This window comes from Mustela nigripes, chromosome 1 (genome assembly GCF_022355385.1).
Source record: "Mustela nigripes isolate SB6536 chromosome 1, MUSNIG.SB6536, whole genome shotgun sequence".
In the NCBI taxonomy this organism is placed as follows: Eukaryota; Metazoa; Chordata; class Mammalia; order Carnivora; family Mustelidae; genus Mustela; species Mustela nigripes.
In genome coordinates, this window is record NC_081557.1 from 120,649,368 (window position 1) to 120,658,492 (window position 9,125).

The following is a 9,125-nucleotide window of genomic DNA, read 5'->3' on the forward strand; positions in this document are numbered from 1 at the left end:
GGAATTAGATAGTGCTGAGAGTTGCACAATGTAGGGGATGTACTAAAAACTACTGAATTATGGCCTTTAAAATAGTGAATTTAATGCTATGTAAATTACATCTCGATCAAAAAAAAAGAAAAAAATAGAAAGTAAGCAAGTAAGAAAGCACCTGCTTCAAGGGAAGAGCAACAAGTTCTAAGAATAACATTTCTCTGCCATCTGGATTCACAGCAAAACGGTCCGGGAGACCAACACACCCATGATTTTCCACTTAGACCTTGATTGCCTGAAGCTTACACTTTATTATTACAGGTCAAAGCCATCACTATGAACTCAGAAATTAGCATGACTTGTAGTCAGTTTTACATCCTGGTGTATGGGTGGGGGGGATCTGAGGCTTGGAGCTTGATTTCACGCATACTGGGGCAGATATTCCTGGTTGCCTTCCTGGTACTCATTCCTCTATCCTTCCTTACTAAACAGCACCCTTGATTTTATTCTAGGGGGCAACGTGTTCTGCTAAAAGGCTCCATGTCTCAGCCTTCCTCCCAGCTCAAGGTAGCCAGTGAGAATCAAGCTGCTAGTCATTGGGTGGGGCTTCCAGGAAAGCTCTTCTAAAGGGGGCCAATTCCATTAGAAGGGGCCCCTTCTTTGTCCTCCGACCTGCCTGCTGAGATTAAGAATGTGATGGCTGGAGCTCTAGTAGCTCTCTTGGTCATGAGACAACTTTGAGGATGAAAGCCATGAACGAAAGATGATGAAGAGTAAAGACAGGGTGATTCTGGGTCCCTCATAAGTCTGCAGATGCCACGCCAATCCTGGATTTCTGACCTCCAACTTTTTTTTTTTTAAAGAGAGAAACTTCAGGTATCTATTTCAAATATCAGCCAGAGTTCAGTTACCTTTGCTTCCTAACAAGTCACACCAAAGCCAGGGGCTTGAACAGCAAATCCTTTATTTGGCTCGTGACATTGCAAACTGGCAATTTAGGCCGGGGTCAGCAGGCTGATTCTTTTGGCTCCATTTGGCTTCCCCGAGAACCTGCAGTCAGCTGGGGGCACTTTGATCTCCATGTGTCTTATCCTTCACCTTCAGGTGTCTCTCGTATCTCTTCAACAGGCTGGTCTGGCATGGTCTCATAGCCAGGCCGAGGTGCAAACCAAAGCAAGCACAATCAGGCAAGGAGACAAGGTAGTATCCCTTAAGACTCAAGCTCAGAGCTGGCGCCCCATTGCTTTTGCTGCATTTACTGGCTCAAGGTGGTCCCAAGGACAGTCCAGACCCAAACTGGGTGGAGACTACAGAGTTACAGAACCAAGGGGGTGGCTACACAGGGGCTGTTCGCTGGAGCAATTGATAACTTTCCTATTGTTTTCAAGATTTTATTTATTTGAGAGAGAGAGTGAGAGAGAGCGGGCATGAGCTGGGGGGAGGGGCAGAGGGAGAGGGAGAAGCAGACTCTCTGCTGAGCAGGGAGCCTGACACGGGGGCTCCATCCCAGGACCCTGGGGTCAAGACCTGAGCCAGGCAGATGCTTAAATGATTGAGCCACCCAGGTGCCCCTGAGCCATTGATCTTTAATCTACCATGTTTTTGTTTAAGCCACTGATTTTGATTTTTTGTTACATCCAGTAAGGAAATCATCTTAAATGACATACCTGCCTTTGAGCACCTCGTCATTCCCACAGTTTTGGTAGCCAAGTGCTTTTCTCCCCCGTGCAGCTAAGGGAAAGGAAAAGTAAGGGCTAAAAGCCACCACTTCTCTGAACTTTTCTTTCGTCATTTGCCAAATGACTTGGGAGTTCTCTTTGGGTTAAATGAAGCCACATATTCTGATAGGCTGTCTTGTATAAGGCATGCAGGGGAAGGGCAGGGGCGAGTCTAGGAAGAGACTTTACAACCATTGCTGTGTGGGGGGCATAAGAACCTTGCCTCTCAGAAAAGCCAGAGCAAAGTAGAAAGGGTGCAAACCACATGGTCCTCACAGTCAGGTAAACGTTTTCGCCTGGGCACTTTGCCCCCGGATCATGGCCCCTCCAGGTCCATGGGCTTCCCTCGGGTGTGATAACTGGTCCTAGAGAAGCAAGCTGCCCTCTGTTCTTCTGACAGTATACATGCATTAAAATTGTTGGAGAGGAAAGGTGATGTAAGCCTATCTCTAGTGATCAGGAGGCCACGGTCATTCCCTTCTGCTCATGCTGGCTTGCTGTCCTCTTGCAGGAGAGACACCCAAGCTAAGGTGGCTGCAAGAATTAGACTCCATTCCATTCAGATGGGTAAGTTTTGAGGCTGCTTTAGGGGCTTTTAAAACAGCCACCTGAAAATTTCAGTAGAGGGAGTATAAGGGCAAGACGGCGGTCGTAGCTAGGCTCCCAAGCTGAACTCCTGGAACCTCCACCCACCCAGCAAGTCTCCCCTCTCAAAGTAAAGAGCCTCTCACCATCAGGTGTTTGGCTGTTCAGAATCCCCTGATTAATTATAGTACCTGTAGCCAGTTGGTCTCCTTAGTAACCACACAAGCAGGGTCCCAGCTGGGAAACCGGCATCTTATTTCCCTCTTCACATTTTAAAACCCCGCCAATCTGAACACAAACAGACTTTTAGTTAATTAATTACTTTTTTCTAAAGAGAAAAACAGTGTCCCCATTGCTACAGAGAACTTTCAAGTATTTACGTTTTCTTTTTTCTAAAGGACAGTGGACACACAATGTTACATTAGTTTCACTTGTACAACATGTGGTTGGACAGCTCTGTAGGTTACGCTGTGCTCACAAGTGTCGCTGGCATCTGTCACCGCACCGCGCTATTACAACACCATTGACAATAGTCAATAGTGTAACTGGAAGCTTGTGCCTCCCACTCCCCTTCACCCATTTTGCCAATCCCCCATAAACCCCACACTCCTCTGGCAACCACCAGTTTGTTCCCTGTATTTATAGGTAGGTTTCTGCTTTTTTAAAGTCTATTCCTTTGTTTTTTTTAGATTCCACTTATAAGTGAAATCATATAGTATTTGTCTTTGTCTGGCTTATTTCACTTAGCATAATGCCCTCTAGTTCCAGCCACGTTGTTGCAAATGGCAAGATCTCATCGTTTTTTTGTGGCTGGGTAATATTCTATTGTATATAAATCCCACATCTTCTTTAATCATTCATCTGTGGATGGACACTTGGGTTGCTTCCATATCTTGGCTATGGCAAATAATGCTGCAACAAACATAGGGTGCATATGTATTTTTAATTAGTGTTTTTGTTTTTTTTTTTTTTTGGTAAAATACCCAGTACTGGAATTACTGGATCATAGGGTAACTCTATCTTTAATTTTCTGAGGAAACTCTGTACTCTTCTCCATAGTGGCTACACCAGTTTACATTCCCAACAATGTGGGTTCCTTTTTCTTCACATCCTCACTAACCCTTGTTATTTCTCTTTTTGATTCTCTTTTTACACTCTCATAAGTGTAAGGTATTATCTCATTGTGATTTTGAATGCATTTCCCTGATGATTAGTGATAGTGAGCATCTTTTCATGTGTCTGTTGGCCATCAGCCTTCTTTGGAAACTGTCTATTCAGGTTCTCTATTTTTAATTGGATTATTATTATTATTATTATTGGCGTTGAGTTGTGTAAGTTCTTTATATACTTTGGATACTAACCCCTTATTGAATATACTTGAGCAATTCATTCAATAGGTTGCCTTTTCATTTGTTGATGATTTCCTCTGTTGTGCAAAAGCTTTGTATTTTGGTGTATTTTTGGGGGGTGGTTTATATTTGCTTTTGTTTCTTTTCTCTTTGGAGACATATCTAGAAAAATGTTGCTATGGACAAATGGATTTTGTTTGTTTATGTATTTATTTAATACATAGTGGGCATTTTATACATAGTTGGATTTGATTCATTAATATATATATATTTTTTATAAACATATAATGTATTTTTAGCCTCAGGGGTACAGGTCTCTGAATCGCCAGGTTTACACACTTCATAGCACATACCCTCCCCAATGTCCATAATGGACAAATGGATTTTTAAAATTTATTTATTTGAGAGAGGGGTGGGAGGAGTAGAAGGAGAGGGAGAGAGAAACTCAAGCAGACTCCGTGCTGAGCATGGAGCCCAACACGGGGCTCAGTCTCACGACCCTGAGGTCACAACCTGAGCCAAAACCAAGAGTTGGATGCTTCACCGACTGCACCAGGTGTCCAGGTACCCCTGGACAAATGGATTTTTAAAATGAAGAAGCACTCCTATTTCTCCACAACTTTGCTTCCAATCATGAATGGGCTTTTGAGCTATTGAGGGAAAGTTGAATTTTAGTGATCAGTAAGAGATAAGTTTTAAATGAAGAGTTAATCAAATATAATTTCAAGGCAAACAACCAATTATACTTCACTGGCATAGGTTGAACTACTCAGAATGTCCAGCCGAGTGCTGTGCTAGGTGAGGTGAGAGTGAGGGAAGGGCCTGGATGTCCTTGCCCTGGAGAGGTGTCCTGGAGGACAAGACAGGCTAATGAATGGTGGCCTGGACAGCATCTATGATTGTAATCCAGACAATTTAGGAATTAGAAAGCGCACAATACGGTACTAATTGTAGATTACATTGGAAGTTAAATGGACGCTCAGTGAAAAGGAGAAGATGCCCGTGTTGTTTATCTTCTGTTTTGAAGGAAATGTTAATTAAGATGTCAAGGGTTCCTAGTAGGATCTGAGTGGGCAGGAAAGTGACAGCAGGGCTTCAATAAGACTGAGTATGAGCATTAGGGGGGAGAGCTGTCCCTAGAGCTGTCACTGCAAAGTGCTACGGACTGGAGTGGGGGTGTGGGCATTTATTTTTTCACAGTTCTGGAAGCTGGAAATCTAAAATCAAGGTGTCCGCAGGGTTGGTTCCTCCTGAGGCCTCTCTCTTCAGCTTGCAGGTGGCTGTTTTCTCCCTGTGTCCCCCATGGTCTTCCCTCTGTGTGTGTCTGTGTCCTAATGTCCTCTTCTTACAAGGGCACTAACCCTATTGGATCAGGGCCCATCCTAGCGACTTTAACTTTAATCACCCCTAGAAAAACCTGATCTCCAAATACGGTCACATTCTGAATACTGGGGGTTAGGATTTCAACATATGATTTTTTTTTTTTTTTTTTTTTTTTTGTGGGGAGAGCCTGATTCAACCTCTAACGGTGGTGGGGGGGGGATGTTTAAAATGGGCATAGTGATACCTAACAACAGTGCTGTGAAATTTATACAGTTAATTGAAATGAAGAGACTTTGAAAACTCTAAGTTACCTCACAAATACAAAATATAATGATTACCCCTCCAGACTGTCTCAAGTACAACTACCTCTTTTTTTAAAAAAAGTTTTGTTAATTTATCTGAGAGAGAGAGAGAGAGAGGGTGTGTGTGAGCAGGGAAGGGAGCAGAGAGAGAATCCTCAAACCGAGTCCCCACTGAGTGCAGAGCCAAACCCCCCAACTCCAGTTCAATCCTAGGACACTGAGTTCGTGACCTGAGCCAAAACCAAGAGCCAGCCACTGGACACTCAACCAATGAGCCACCCAGGCACCCCTCAAATACCACTAGCTTTTATAACTAGTTAAAAATTGGCTTTTTTGGGACACCTGGGTGGCTCAGTGGGTTAAAGCCTCTGCCTTTGGCTCAGGTCATGATCCCAGGGTCCTGGGATGGAGCCTGGCATCGGGCTCTCTGCTTAGCAGGGAGCCTGCCTCCTCCTCTCTCTCTGCCTGCCTCTCTGCCTACTTGTGATCTCTCTCTGTCAAATAAATAAATAAAATCTTAAAAAAAATTGGCCTTTTCCTTTCCTGAACTTCACTTCCATGGCGTTTTTCTGGACAGTTGCTTATATTCAGATTTGCTGTTTGTGTTGTGACTCCCCCTGCCACCACAGTTCTCTGGTGAGGTGAGGTTGGAGGGTTGGGGGTGGTGGGTCACATCTTGCCTGTCCAGGAGGACTGTAAACCACCCAAGGGAAGCAAGTTATATTCTCTTCTATTTCTCTCTGATTGAGCACAGTGCCAAGCACTCTGAGCTCAACCCGTCCCACACACCATTGGTTGAGCACCAGTTCCTTGTTGATACACACAAGGCACAGGGTCTTAGACAAGAGACTGAATGACAGAGAGTAAAAATCCCAGCACTCAGAGAGCTCACAGTCCAGCTTGGAAGATGAGCTGCAAGAACTAAAAAGGATATAGAGTTGACCGTTGAACAACATGGGGGGTGGGGATGCCAACTGTCCCCCTTCATGGAATTGAAAATCCACGTGTAACTTCCAACTCTCTCAAAACTACTGATCGCCTCCTGTTGACCAGAAGCCTTACTAATAGCATAAACAGCTCATATTTTATGTGTGATATGGATTACATACGGTATTCCTTTCAATAGAGTAAGCTATAGGAAAAGGAACTATTTTTAAGAAAATCATAAAGAAGAGAGAAATATACTTATGGTACTGTACTGTAAAAAAAAACCCTGCATATAAGTGGACCTATGTATGAGTGGACCTGAACAGTTCAAATCTGTATTGTTCCAGGGTGAACTGTATAAGGCTGTAACAGTGTCGGCAAAAGCCACGTGGGCATTGAAGGGTGATGAACACCCCGCTGGCTGGAATGGCACAAGAGCTCTGGCCACCAGGGAAGATTTGAGCTGCGCCTTGAAAGATGGCTGACATCCGGATAGGTGAAGACGGGGGAATATAGGAGACGGTGGGCAGGCTGGGGGGACTGAGCCGGGGAGTCTTTGTAGAAGCAGGGGAAGGGGCTGCACATGCAGACTGGGAGAGACAGCAGAAGGCCTTGAATGGTGGCCTCAATAACTGGTACCTTGACAATCAGAAAAGATTGAAGATTTTTGCACAAGGGGTGATATGCTCAGGGCAGTCTTTTGGGAGTATGAAGCTAGGGCTGGCACTAAATACTTTGTGATCGGAGAAAGCAGGAGAATGTCTTTCTGAGTAGGTGTTCGTCCATCTCCATGTGGCTGGTTCTGTGTGGATGACTGCAGCCTCAGAATCCCCATTGAAATAGTCAAGCAATCACACTGAAAGCTTTCTATTTTTTTTAAGCAAATAATGCCACATGAAAATCTCCTAATCTCTTGACATTTCCAGTTTCTAGACCAACTTACCTCTCTCTTCACCACCACTATCAGAGCCCTAAGAGTCAGGCACAGTCTGAGCCTGTGCCTACTGGAGAAGGGCCCGTTCTTCCTCCCTCTCTCCAAACAGTTCCTGGCTTAAGGATTGTAGAATGCCATTTCATGAAATTGTGTTGTTGTTCAGGCAAGATGACTATCTTTCCAAAGCCATTACATGGCTCTGGAAGGGGAAAACACAAAATAGATTTTTTTTTTTGAGAAAGAAAATTATTTTAGTCCTTTGTAAAATAAAATAATGGATCTCCAAGTCCAATTTTTCTGCATCAGTTAAAAGACATTTCCTAAGAACCTTGTTGTAACCTCTCCCTCCTGCATGCCCTCTGCCCACCCAGGGTCTCTGCTGGCCACACACTCACACACACACACACAGCTGGTACTTCCATCTCTGTCTGCCATCATTACAATCAAAGAGCTTTTGCCAGCATTCACATGAGCGGGTGCCATTAGAATTGCTTGCAAATTATATCTTGTTGAATCACAAGAGCACAGTGCCTAAAAAAAATCCAAAGCCCCTTGGTCGCTTAGGATAATGAAATTGTTTCTCTGAGGGAAAGGTAGGTGATTAACTTCTTGTGTCACATAATAACATAACTGAGAGCAGATCGCCAGGAGAGGAAATTTTTCAGAAGCTAACTGGTGCTTGCCAAACCTTGACTCTGCCTTCTTTTGTCACGTTGCCCACCAATGTGAGAGTTATCCAGGCCAAGGCCCCAGGAGTTCAGGCTCCTATCCTAATGACAGATAAGACTAAATGAGAATGGGACTCCCCCCTGAGGTAGCACATCTGTATTCCAGGCTGCCACACGGCCTCCATGGGGCTGCATCCAGGACCTGAATGTTTTATTGAGGCATTAATAGTGAATTTTCTGCTTGGATTCCTTGCTGCTTGGAGACAAAAGGCACCAGAGGGCTCTGAGTCAGGGCTCAGGGTTGGGGTGGAAACATGCTTATTTGCACCCCATAGCTTTGTGTGTATGCACAGTTTAAACATACATGGACCATTCCCTCCCTGCCAACATAACTGTACATATTCTGGTTCATTCATTCAACAAGCATGGACTCAGGGGCAGGCGCTATGCTAGGAGCTGGGCACTGAGGAGACTGAGATGGGATCCTGGCTGCAGGATCCCTTGAAGCTTGAAAAAGGCATTTAGGATTAATGCAAAGCAGTATATGTGCCAAATATTCATAGATTGCAGAGGGTTTTAACTTAATAAACAATATTCTGAGGAGAGAAGTCAAAGGAAGGCCAGATGATTACAACTGGATAAATGATATAGTTACCGATTGGAGGAAAGAAGAAGGAAATCATTGATATAGTAATTTTTCCTTCCTTTTACAATTTTGTTTCATGCTGCTACAGTAACATTTACATAGTAAAATGGGAAGAAAATACTTAAGGTTAGGTGAGAAGACCTTCAAGATCTATCCAGAGTCTTTGCAAGCAACATAGTATCCTCTCATACTGAAATATTTGCTAAATGAATGTTTCATCACACAAACAATTATCTCAATCATTTCCAGAGATGGAAAGACAACTTATGGAATAGAAAGTGGTATTTTCCCCCAAAATTAACACTGTCATTTTTCTGACTCCATAAGGAAAGTATGCTAAAAAAATAGACTATACCCCAAAAAAGCATAAAAACAAAAGTAAAAATACATCCGGAAACCCACATAGATATAAGTCAACTGATCTTTGACAAGGAAGCAAAGGCAATACAATGGAACAAAGATAGTCTTTTCAACAAACGGTGTTGGAATAACTTGACATTTGCACGCAAAAAATAAATGCAGACATAGACCTTACACCCATCACAAAAATTAACTCAAAATCCATCGTAGACCTAAATGTAAAACACAAAGCCATAAAACTCCAAGAAAATAACAAAGGAGAAAACTTTGATGACCTTCAATATGTAGATGACATTTTAGCTATGGTACAAAGGAACAGTCCATGAAAGAAAGAACTGGT